Source organism: Ixodes scapularis, unplaced genomic scaffold (assembly GCF_016920785.2).
Source record: "Ixodes scapularis isolate PalLabHiFi unplaced genomic scaffold, ASM1692078v2 PGA_scaffold4__175_contigs__length_147842914, whole genome shotgun sequence".
Classification (NCBI taxonomy): Eukaryota; Metazoa; Arthropoda; class Arachnida; order Ixodida; family Ixodidae; genus Ixodes; species Ixodes scapularis.
Genome location: NW_024609879.1, coordinates 38,368,370 through 38,381,669, shown reverse-complemented (window position 1 = coordinate 38,381,669; position 13,300 = coordinate 38,368,370). Strand labels below are relative to the sequence as shown.

The window sequence follows — 13,300 nt, the reverse complement described above, 5'->3', positions numbered from 1 at the left end:
TATCTTGGCCAGAAATCTGTGATTAAAGAAAAGCTGTTGTTATGAAGAATTTTGTAATTGGCAAAAGAATACCAGAGAAAGCTTTTTTTCATATTCTGGTTCATTTTTGTTGTGTACAACAAGTCCAGAATTCACTGCTCTGTTAAAGGCACAGTCATTTTTTAATGTTTTCACATTTTGTACATATAATGTGTGTTCAAATAATAAAATATAATTTTTATCCAAATGAAGTTTTCTGAGCCAATTTTATAGTATGGAACGCGCCACGGCCTGGATTCCTCAAGTGTTAATACCTTCTCCCAGTCTTACCTGGCCTGGGCAAATATGTAGCCACCTACATGTGACCAGACTTAATATTTGCAGAACAAGTGGAAGTCATTGCTTACCAAGCCTGTGACTTGTATACTGTATTGTAATGGGCAATGTAATGCCAGAGAGGATTGGTGGTCCTGAATAAAAGCAGCACTCCGCACACCCATGTTCTATGGGACACTTTTTTTCTTTTGTTGACCAATTTGAAACAAGCCAAATAGGGTGACCATCTTTCGGATTGGTGGCCTGGGATAAAAGGAGCGGTCAGTACCCAGTCTTTTACCAGACAGTTTTTTTTTCATCATTGAATAAGTTACTGCCAGTCAACACTGGTCGGACATGTGCTGAGGATGTTTTTAGGACTGGTGGCCGGGGATAAAAAGTGTGGTCAATAGCCAGGCTTCTACTGAACACTTTTTTGTCTACGTTGACCAAGTTACTGCCGGTCAACATTGGCCGGAAAGGCGCTGAGGACATTTTTAGGACTGGTGGCGGGGGATGAAAAGAGTAGCGAGTCCCAGGCCTCTACCGGACACTTTTTTTGTCTTCGTTGACCAGGTTGCTGCCAGTCAACATTGACCGAACAGGTGCTGAGGATGTTTTTAGGACTGGTGGCCGGGGATGAAAAGAGTAGTGAGTCCCAGGCTTCTACCGGACACTTTTTTGTCTTCGTTGACCAGGTTGCTGCCAGTCAACATTGACCGGACAGGTGCTGAGGATATTTTTAGGACTGGTGGCCGGGGATGAAAAGAGTAGTGAGTCCCAGGCTTCTACCGGACACTTTTTTGTCTTCGTTGACCAGGTTGCTGCCAGTCAACATTGACCGGACAGGTGCTGAGGATATTTTTAGGACTGGTGGCCGGGGATGAAAAGAGCGATCAGTACTCTGCCTTCTACCGGGCACTTTTTTGTCTTCATAGACCAAGTTCATGCCGGTGAACATTGGCCGGATGAGTGCTGGTCACCTTTTTGAGGCGGGTGACCAGGGAGGAAACAAAGACTTGGTGGCCAAGCCCTTCCCGAACATAATTTGGTGATTGGTTGCCAATGGAAAAATTAAGACTCTGTGGCCGGGGACCTAATAGTGATCTTTTGGGGACCTTTGGCCAGCTGCTTTCCAGTGGCCGGGCTGGCCAGGCAGGTGCCGAGCAAAAATCAGGCATTGGCCAGTGTCGGGCCAAAATTTTGTGCTGCCTGGGGGTGTTTCTTTTTTTAAATCGTGTAATGCCGGGGAAGTTTCAGCTCTCATCATAACTTATAACGTAGTTAAAAGACTAGGCCACACTTACGGATATACACACTGAAAGTGTGAGGTTACAGCGTATTCACTGCACTTAAAGAGTTTCGTCGATAATAGCAGATAAAACAAAGATTACGAACTCAATGACTTCGCTATTTTATACAATTTTAGTGACCCTGTTTGCTCGTAGCTCCGTCTGCGCTTTGACTCAAGGTAAAACAAGGTATTATTGACAAATTTCTTATGTGCATAAAATTACTGTCACTAAACAGAGTCAGTGTTTTATGGAATTAAAAGACTATTTTTAACACGACTTAGTACGCAGAAGATTCTCGTTCAAATAGTGAATTAAAACGATACAGTTTATTGTTCGTTAATGTACTTTTTATGTAAATAGCGCGAAAAAGCGCCAATTCGTTTTTGGTGATGCTTTTGTTGCGTAGTATGCATTTACCTTATTGTCTCCCAATGTATTATGCGTTGTCTTGTCGTCATATATTTATTGGTTTTTGAAATCATTACACAATTTTTTGGCTAGGTTTTAAGTTTACCAGATGTTTTCTTCTGTTTAAATTCGAACTTTACAATGCAGCTTCGGCATACCGAGAATGAGTCCGTAAGGTACTCTGGCCCAATTTCCGAACCACGCACCGTTTAGCGGCTCATTAACACCAGACCATTTATATGAATACAACAATATCAAATTGAGTTTCCATTCGCTCATTTGTTTCACAGTTTTTCAGAGATTTGACATTCTAATTGCCATTACTTCCCAAAGATCTTTATGTTAAGGGATGGTTACTTAGCTTCGTAGCTTTCATTATGCAAGTTCTTTTTTCTTGTGTCTACTTTTACTCGGCCGTTAAAGCTTCTAAACCATGCACAATGTTGCCCAATATACTTTCATCATGCTTTTCATCATGGTTTTGATCCGAACCATGTTCTTTAACGTGAAGTAATTAGTAAATGGGATAAAATGTCATGCATTTTTACCAACACTCCGTTTCATATTTCTCTACATCATACATGAACTGTCAGCAACGCAGGTGTCTTAATACAAACTTCTTACAGATTTTCTTGGTACTTCTGGAGGAGATAGTCTTTTGTGCAGTTCGAAAGCGTGGGGTAGATGGGAACTCCAGGGCTGATGCTCATGAGGTGTCCCTCTTTGCCGAGACAGCTAGGTGCTTGGTAACCTTCATCCCAGGGTGTGCCTAGACTGAAAATAGATGACAATTTTAAAGAAAACTCGGCTTTACATCGATATTGGACGGAAAATGGAGTTGATTGATTTCGCTTTGAAAAGGGGCAGACACTTCCGTGCCAACAATTACTGCTGCCGATCGGCACTTTTTATTATGAAATTAGTGGTTCGAATTCGCACATCGCGTGATGACTAGCGCTGTAGTCGCTTTAAGAATGATTTTTGTTGGTTTCTCGTGCTCATTGTTGTTTCTAGTTTTTCTAACTCGTGTCAGCGGTTGCTTGAGGCTCGTAGTGCTCGAGTCCCACTAGAGCGACAAACATAAACAAATTACAGCGTAAAGCCTCAAATCAGAGTCTCGTGAGTTGATAGGCTTTGTCGAATAAAGGAGGCTATGTTTAAACAGGAGCATCGCGTACACGAGTGTATCATTGGCAAGCTTGCAATCACTCGAGCTTATTCCACGAGCGCCGAATGACTAAACGACTCCGAAAGGTACCATAGCGAGCATGCTGCATATGTTTCAGGCTTGCCTTTTTTATGTTGTCGCTCAAGTGGGACTCGGGCATTAGTTTTCTTCTCTCGCGTCTGGAGCTTTGAGTCGTTCGACAATCAATGAGCAGGCATGCCTACCTGCTGCGCTCCCTGCTGTCACAGCGGGTACAATCAGAAGCGTCGAAAATTGAGAAGAGTCACATTTTCTTCCGCTCCGAAGGATGCTGTGCGCCTGATAATAATGCAAAACGCGGTTCCTCAAGCAGAGTATATGCTTAGATCAAAATTGATGCAGCTCAGTCCATTCGACAAACACGAAGAAATACGGTAGCTTTACAGGAACATCGCTTGTGAGCAAAATTAGGAAAGAAAATGGTATGATGATGAAATGGTTTTAATATGCCCTACACACACCGAGGACAACGTCAGGGACGAGATTCTAGTGGACCAAGTAAAAAAAGTGAAAGACGTTTACAGCTCCCTGTAACGGCGAATTAGAGTGCAGCTCTTGTGAAGAGGAGGAAGGAGGGGTACTGAGGGGGGGGGGGGGGTCACGTGACCTCGGGGAGGATGGATCACGTGACCTTGGGGGTCACGTGACCCCCCCTCTCCGTGGTCACTGAAGGTTCCCGAGGTCATCCCTAACGAACCCGAGGTCCTCCCTAGGTTTCCTCGAAGAAACCCGAGGTCCTCCCGAGGACCTCGGGAGGACCTCGGGGAATGTCTTCCCGGGGAATGTCCTATAATGCACCTGGCGAGGGTCACGTGACCAGGGTCACGTGACCCTCGCGCGGTGCATTGTAGAAGATTCTCCATATGCAATGCGCGGTTACGCTGACGCCACCCGAGCCGGAAGCGAGCGCCTAAGAGCTGTGCGCCAAAACAACGTCTAGGAGTCCCTCTACGTTGATCTCCAGGAAGACATCAAGGACATCGTCCTAAAAGGCAATGTCTAGCAACTCATCTAGGACAACCTCTAAGATGATCGCCATGACAACCTCTAGGACGACGTTGTGAAGCAACCCGTTCGATAATGTCATATATGGCCCTCATATATTCTTTATATGGCCGTATATGATAATATAAGGAGTCAAATATGGCTATATACCGCGATATAAGTAAACAAATACTGCCATATATGGCCACATAAGTGCGTAAGTACGGCCATATATCGCCATATACGCGTGCAAATACGGCGATATATCGCTGTGTAAAATATCAAATACTACCCTATATACCCTTACAGAAATGTCATATCTGGACTTATATTAAAAAATACAGATATGGATACATAAGAAATTGGGCAGATATGGCCAGATATGCACAATCAGGCCATATCTGGATGGATATAGCCATATCTGCCCAATTCCTTATATACCCATATCTGCCCAATTCCTTATATATCCATATCTGCCCAATTCCTTATATACCATATATAGACTGCTTTATATAATCCCGTGTTTGGGTCTGGTAGATGCGGTACCCACCCCATATGAAGCAATTTTCATGTGCATCACATGAAAATTATTGCCATGGGACAGTTACCATACTTTCCAGGTCCAGACACGGGATCATATAACGCATTTCTATGAGTATCCACAAAATATACATCGTACCGCTATCCCACACTGCCCCAAACGTGTGTTCACGTAGATATATCTACAGAATATTCCACTGACCAATCTTTATTGGCCTGGTTCGGAATTTGTCATTCAACAAATATGTATGCTACAAAGATAGAATGTAGGCGATCGCTAGTTAGAAAACATTGTAACATATCATTCGACGTCGGAAAGTCACAGCCCTTTGGCGGGATTGGTTGTCGAGAGAGCAGACCGAGAGTATGGTTTGCAAAAGAAGTTTTATACAAGAAAGCGTGAAAACTCCAAACAAGCACTTCCCTGTTCAAGAAAAAAATTATAAGGAACAAAACTGTAATATCCCACGGACAACCATTGAAATAAACTAAAAATGTATCAGCACACAGACACCTATTAAAATAAAACATACGGAAGGCAACAATTAAGCTGTAAACTATACGGAAGTTCCAAAGTCGTTGATTCTTACTCACAGAGTCACAGTCCTGATTCAACTCTCCGGTCGAGCACAGCAGTTTTGACAAGGGCTTGCTTGCTAGCCTCGTCGTTGAAGTCCTTCCTTGCAACGTGTGATGTTCAAAGCCCCCAGTCGCTCCTCGCTGGCCTTGTTTTTCCGTTCGGTCGTCAAATATTCCCGTGTGATTAACACATCACACACGCACACAGACACCGTTGTTCGCCGCGGAAGCTATACAAGATGAAAAGGTCGTTACTGCTCCTTGAACACGACCAGGTCACCACTGTTTCCCGGACTAGGAAATGACGAGGGCATCATATTTTTAACTAAAATCTCATAAAAATAAAAAAATAAAATAATGAACACTAAGAAACAAAAACAAAAGGAATAAATCATGAAAAAAAAATGAAATAATGAACACAAGTAAAAAGAATAAAAACACGAAGGACTTACACAGACAGCTACATTTGTTCAGTTAACAACGACGTTTAATTCTGAGAAAAAATATTCTTGCCGCACTAAAGATCACCAATATGGTGTGTAAACTAGGCCACCTTGAGCAAAGCAGAAATATTTGTGATCATAATCAAATGTCATTGCGAACTCAGAAAGTGTGGCTGCCTGCGTAAGTCCTTCGTATTACTGTTCTTCTGAATTCCGTGTCCATTTTTGTGGCTGTTTGGGACCAGGCGGAACTTCGTGGTGCTTTTTCCATTCTGACCTTACTTCCGACAGCTTCGTACCCATAGAAAAACCCACTAGCTTCTCTACATAATCCCACTCCTTCTGAAAAAAAAAAATTGTGTGTGTGTTTATACAGTCGGAAGTTAGCTTGCCTCAGTGGGCGTCTGCTGTCTCAGCTATAGAGTAATTTAGCCAGTGCGGTACAACTGCTAGCCTGGGGTCTTTAACGCGCACCACGCAGTAGTGATACACAACCGCACGCCGGTACGATGTTCATCCAGATCGAAACGGGCAGGGGCGGGGATCCACTCCTTCTCCTTGCTTCCCTTGGGGCACTGACAAATAAAAACCAAAGGTTGGTCAATTATGTTAACGCAATATACTTCAAAGACGTAGCATGAGTGCTGGCAAGATATTTGCTGCCTTCAATGTAGATAAGCTTGTAAATTTACATGCTAAATAACAAGTAACTTAAAAGCTAAAATATATTTCGATGCAACTACAAAAAAAGAAGACTAGCTCTGCAAATATAGCGCTATCTAGTACACCATAATTGAGTAGAATCGGATTACAGCGTCCCCCTTATAAAGACTGGAGCAAAACAAGTATAGACTCTGCCGTGCCACTACAACAGAAACATTGGTATTGTGATCTCGTCGAGATCAGAGTTCGGAAAAAAAGTGTTTCTGGCGGTGTGAAATTCGTTACACGTGCGTTGGATCATACGAAACACGTGTACAGCAAATGATCTTTAGAGCTGGACATTTCGCGAGGAATGAATGCCAGCGTCAAAAATTATTTCGCAGGCACAAATTTTTGCGATCGGAAGTGGTATGCTCTGCATTAATCACTATGGGGTAAATTCATCGCGGCACCAATTTTTGGCAATTTTTTTTCTGGGTACGAACTTCGAAAATGAAGGCGTCTGCAGACGACTGGGGCGGCGAAAGCTACGAACTTGCTCGATCAATTAATCGCTGTTTTTGTCGGGTCCAGCTCTTAGCACGCAAGTACGGGGAGTGGCGTCGGCGATGGAGGGGCACCGCGCTCTTCCAAACATTGTAGCTTACCAGTAAACAATACGGCGGAGGGAGGAAATCAACCCTCGCCCTCCTCTTCCGCCTTTGCCGCCCCCCCCCCCCCCCCCCCCACCTTTCAATCCGTCTCCCAAAGAGTTCCGCCGCAACTGATCGACCTTAAGCGAGTACACGGCCTCTGCATCGGGGAAAAAAGAAAAACAGCCTCGCATAACACCATTCGCGCACAATCAGTAATACTGGTAAAAGCAAGCGATCTGCAGACAATAACAAGCCTTTTGAACGCAGGAAATAATCTAGCCCCAAACGAACAAAACACGAACTTACTTCGATCCCGTTCCATGATCTTGGCTGTTGAGCAGATTTGACGTAGTTCCACGTCCCACAGTCGCTTCCGTCTTTGTCGGACACGTTTGAAACTAAGGCAAACTCCACGTATCACCACTAATCGGGGAATTGGACCGTTAGCCGGCCGTCAACACAGGCATTCAAACGCACACGGCCGGCAAAACGTGCGAAACATAGGCCGTTGCTTCGATAAGATTGTATTCGTATCTTCAATACGTTTGAAATAAAACGATCAGCAAACCGCATTATAAAACTCAATAAATACACAGCAGTAATAAATTATTGCGCACATCAATTTCGCTACAATATTATGAATAAGGCCTGAACATGTTGCAAAATAATAAATACGAAACTAAGCCTGCAATGGTGAAAACCGTAAAACAACAATTTATCCGACATTTAAGCTTCTAAAAAGAGAGCGAAGGACATGCGGGTGGTGGTAGCGTAGTGTGTTAATGCTCTGGTTTGCTGTGCTTGTGGTCGTTGGTTCCAATCGCGGTAAGCAGTATTTTGTTTTCTTACACTTTTTTTTTTATTTTGAATGTTTTTTTTTTACCTTTTTGTATTCGTTTTTATTCCTTTAAATATTTTTTCTCACTTTTTTTTCGTATTCGTTTTTATTTATTAATTTTTTTATCACCTTTTTGTTTCATTTTGTTTTATTTTGTTTTATTTTAATTTATTTTGTTTTATTTTGTTTTGTTTTGTTTTATTTTGTTTTATTTTGTATTTTTTGTATTATTTCGTATTATTTTAAATATTTTTTCTCACCTCTTAGTATTAGTTTTTATTTTAATTATTTTTTCTCACCTCTTTGTATTAGTTTTTATTTTAAATATTTTTCTCATCTTTTTGTATTACTTTTTATTATTTTAAATATTTTTCTCTCACCTTTTTGAATTCGTTTTTATTAATTTCAAAGTTTTCTCACTTCGTGTTTTAGTTTTTATTATTTTATAATGTCGGCACCGTTCTTCAGGGTAACAATCACGCAGAAGGTGAAAATAAAAAGTGCGAGCCCACATTTGAATTGATGCAATTCAGAAACCGTGGCCCTCTTTTTTGCCGGGATGATTCGCTACCTCCGTGCTAATAGGTGGGTCAGTGTAGTAGGCAAACAGCGCAAGTCCTTTCAACGAAGAAATAAAATTAATAAGAATGGGTACATTTAGAGCAAAATCTGAAAATATAAGTGGTAAAACTGCCGCAGTGATGAAGCCAAAGTTTGTCATGGAAGCGGTCATCTTCACCCACTATTGAAACAAAAATACCGCCATTTTAAGGCAGTAATTTAGTTGAGCTTATAGCTCATAAGCACATCTCTTAATTTTCTGACTTGCGGAAAGTAGTATTTAATTTTGTCCTGGTAGATCAGCGCTATCCCTCGCGTGCCGCCAGGTCTTACTTATACAGGTTGCGCTCCGCAGTTTTACTTATTGTATAGGCCTAAACACTTTTTTATTCCTGAAATTCAAGTACAGCGCGGATAATTAAACTAGCTTTCAGAAATGCTATCGTTCGGCATTGTGACATTCATTTTTCGTAGTGTTATTCACAAACCCAGCAGTGTGCACATCCACAATGCATTGCTGTTTCTCGCTTTTTTGAGTAAAGAAAAAAAGTTTTTTTATATTCGCGTTCCTCTGGTACGGTACGTCGTATAACATAAGCTATTAAACAGACAAATATCGTTTGGCTATGTGAACATTTAAAATATTTCTCTTAGATGATCGTAACTACCACAGAAAACAGTCGATTCCTGCCTGAAATAGCATATTTTCACACTAGATTAAAATCACCAATAAAATGATCTATCAGGAGATTTATGTACCTCTCGTAGCGTCATAAGCAAATAAACACATCTCTTACTTTTCTTGTTTCTGGAAAGTAATGTTTATTATTGTTTTTGTAGCTCAAAGCGCGTGCTCAATCATGCCACGTCTTTTTTCTTTTTTCATTCGAGGCTCTGCTATACCGTTTTTATTTTTTTTTATCAGAGCCAAACACGTGCGTATAACGCCAGACCTTAAGTATAGTACATTAAATTAAACTAACTTCCTGAAAAAGGTATCGTTCGGCGTTGTAGAATTTAATTTTCGTGGTGTAAGGTGTCAGATTCTCAAATCCTGGACTGGAAATATTCCTCACGGCATTGTTTTTTTGTTGTTTTTTTCGCGTTTTCGCGATAAAACACGTCAGCCTTTTCAAATACGCCAGCGTCTGCAGTCATTTACGAAAGATTGATCAACGCAAACATTTCCACTCGCTACATATGAATCGCCGCAGTTCGTCAAAATCTCAATGACGTGACTGCATAGTTTTCTAAAAAAGGCAAAAAAAGTAGAACGATGCCGGTTAGTAAACGGAAGTTCCCGAGGCTCGCCAGCCTGCGAACAGCAAAGCGCCGATGCCGGCCAGTCACTGAACTTCCATGTAAATACTGCCCATCAAAAACAGCAAAATACCGATGCCGGCCAGTTACTGGAACCTCCATGGAAAGACTACTCAGCAAAGACAGCAAACACCCGATGCCGGCCACTTCTACGGCTGGACTGGCCAGTGAGCAAGACGAAACCCCGACGCCGGCCGGGGCCTGTAGCTCCCCGGCGCCCATTGCCGGGTGCTGCCATCCTGTTACCATGGGCGGGCCGGCGTAGTCCCGATACCGGCCGACGCGGAGTGCTACCTGCATCTACATGTTGACTGGCACCATATAGTGCCATATACAGGAGTATCAGGCATCCTATACTGTTACATATGGCAGCCACTGGCACCATATATGGCTTTATCTGGCAATATATGTCGTCATATATGGCGTCACCTTACCATATCTGCCTGATTTCAGCCTTTGTATGGCAATATATGACCGTATATGTCTACTTATATGCCCATATACGGCCCTATATCAAATATATCTGGGTCATATATGACATTTCTGTAAGGGTAGCCCGTTCACGACATATATGGGTAAAAATATATTCCCTGATAATATTATACGGGCCCTTTTCGGTCGAGCAAGCGAAACGTCATGTGTACTTGCGAAGGCACTGGCTAATTTATCTATATTGTATCAGCCTCATGCAATTGGTTAACTCTTGTTAACATCCTTAAAGGGGGACCAGCAGAAATATTCTTCCGCCTGGCGGAAAGTCCTCCTCGCCCTCTTTCTTCTTGTATTGTAGCACGCGAGGCGAAGGGAAAGGTCCCCTTTTGCGCCGGCTTCTTCTGAGAGGATAAGCCGAGAAAATTTTTCTGAGCGACGGACGATGGGTGCGGCAGCAGCGACCTCGTGACTTACGGGTATCTTCAGCTCCTATCATGTAATCTGCCCTATTTTTTGGCTCTCGCCAAGCCTAGCCCCTCGGGTGTAGGTTTCACAAAGCTGCAAGGCTGCGGCCTCGCACTCACCGAATTTGAGCTGTCGAAGTTCTTTAGTTTAGCCCGTGGCAAAATAAACGCATACTTTGGAGCTGCGATGCATCTCCGCGCCCATTGAAGGAACGTTTCATAGATATTTTCGGTTGATCAAGGAGTTCAAAACACACGCGCGAGGTGTGGTGACTTGAATATGTAAGGATGACTTACATCTTAACAAAACATTCCGCCTTAAAAAAAACGGCTTATCACGCTCAAACCTGCCTCAAATTGGGATCGAAGGAAAAGAAAACGATATACCGGGCGCGGGCATCTTGTAGAAGGTCTCTGTTTTCTAGCAGCGAGCACAAATTATTGTGTGCGTAACTCACACTACATGATGGCCAACGAATGTAGATGACATTTATATTTACGCGTCCTAACAACCAGATGAGGTGAGAAGGCAGCAATGGTGTGTGTCGATACTAAAAAGTTTTAGTGGATCGTCTTTAGCTCTTGGATAACCGTACCCTACAACAATATATAAGCTATACCCTTTCTGAGAGCATTCTTTATTGAGTGCGGCTATCGAAGCGTGTAGTGTCATAATTCAACGTTGCTTAAATTGGTGCTATAGCACATGTTGCCCCTTCAAAGTAGTTTTGAAGCATTAAACATAAAAAAAAAATAAAAAAAATGTAGCCGTTCTTTTTTTGACATGAAACGCGTTTGTAATTTGTCATTGCAAAGACATTTTAGGTATACTGTCACACAGTTAGCACAAACAAACTATCGTCGGTCTTTCTAATTTTGTTTTCTTAAAAGTGAATGATGTTTAGAAAACTGATATGCAACTATCCAGCCTAAGTGGCAGAGCTCAGTGCTAGAAAATACCTGTTGCTGGCAGAAATGGTAAAAAGTGCCCATGTCGCGTTCGGGCTAACAGTGCCACGTAATGCACGCATACCGCTACAAGATCAGCGCAAGCATAATATGGCAATGGATTTATTACACAATTTGTTTTAATAGATGAAAGGTTTCAAGAAATTGTCGCAGCGCCTTGATTATTACAGCTGACAACGAGTCACACTTATTAACGGCTTTGGCTTGCTTTATCAAATCGCCGAAAGCAGTCAGCTCCGCGGTTTCAGAAAAAGTGAGGTTCAGGCTTGGTCGGAGATTGCTACGGTTACAGTCGTATGCCTCTTCAGTTTCCCCCCCCCCCCCCCCATCTCGCATACGCTTCTTGCTCAAGTAAACAAGGGAATCTGACTTGTCGCTCATCTTGGCCTTTAGCGCGACTGTTAACAAATTCTGAAACACGCAAAGCAAAAGTGATGTAATTAACTCAAATTATAGGGTGTGCGGAATATTTACAAAGTTCGAGGTTCCCAAGAGTCATCTTTTGTATTCAATTTCGCCTCCCCTCACCACCTACTTCCTTTCCTCCAGATAAACAACGTAGATTATTTTATGAAGCACCAGTAATAAAGCGTACTCGCAAAATGTCTATTTGGCGTAAGAATGGCCTAGTTTAAATGTTTAAGCAATAAACTGGTCTTCTTAGTGTGCGTGAAACAGCTAGCACGAACGCAATATTGACATTTTTACGCAAGGGCCATGCAGAATTTAGTCTATAAGAACAAATTGATGCCTCGTAAGTTGGTGCCCAATGGAAGCTCTCTTTACCCAATTGCTTGTATAAAAATAACAACCTTTCCACCATAAAAATAAAACAAAATAACACCACTTTTTTGGGGGCCACCAAATTTACTGATTCGCTCCGTTAGCTTTGATTGTGCCGCGGTATGCGTACATTACGCGACACTGTTAGCGCAAACACGACATCGGCGCTTTTTGCTATTTTCCCTAGCAATGTATCGGCTCGCACTAAAATCTACCGCTTAGGTTGGATACTCGCATTAACAGTTTCCTAAACATCATTCACTTCTAAGAAGAAGAAAAAAGTGGGAAACACCGGCAATAGTTTGTTTGTGCTAACTGCGTGGCGTAGGGTACCTAAAAGTTTTTACAATGTTAAATACAGTTCTGTGTCACGTTAAAAAAAAATTGTCTGCTTTTGCTTTAGTTTCTTTGAGACTCCACAAATACTTCGAAGTGGCGGACCGTCAACGTTGAACCATAACACTACACGCTGGACTCGCCAAAAAGGGTTTTTATATTGTCTTTTCCGCTCCATAGCCTCACTCAATAAAGAATGTAAACAGTGAGTCTAGCTTACATTTCGTTGTGGGGTACGGACCGTACGTTTATCTAAGTGGCTAAAAGCGGCCCACTAAAACTTTCTAAAATTGACATCCAGCCTTGATGCCCTCTCACGTCAGGTGGTTGTTGGGAATGTGTAAATATGAATTTCATACATTTTGCTGGCCATCATGTTCTGCGAGTTAGGCACACAACAGGGCATTTTAGTAAATCGTTTTCAAAGGCCCGCTGCCACTTCACGGGCGCGCTTCAGAGAATGCATCGAAGTGGCAGTGCGAGCTCCCGCTAAATATAGCGTGGCCTGAAAACAGTCTGCTAAAGTTCTCCAATAATTTGTGCTCGCTG

At 42.4% G+C, this 13,300-nt stretch overlaps 1 pseudogene; it reads right to left on the bottom strand.

Annotated features, from left to right (window-relative positions):
- Positions 1-13,300, bottom strand: part of LOC115328954 — a 121,176-nt pseudogene that overhangs the window by 53,672 nt on the left and 54,204 nt on the right.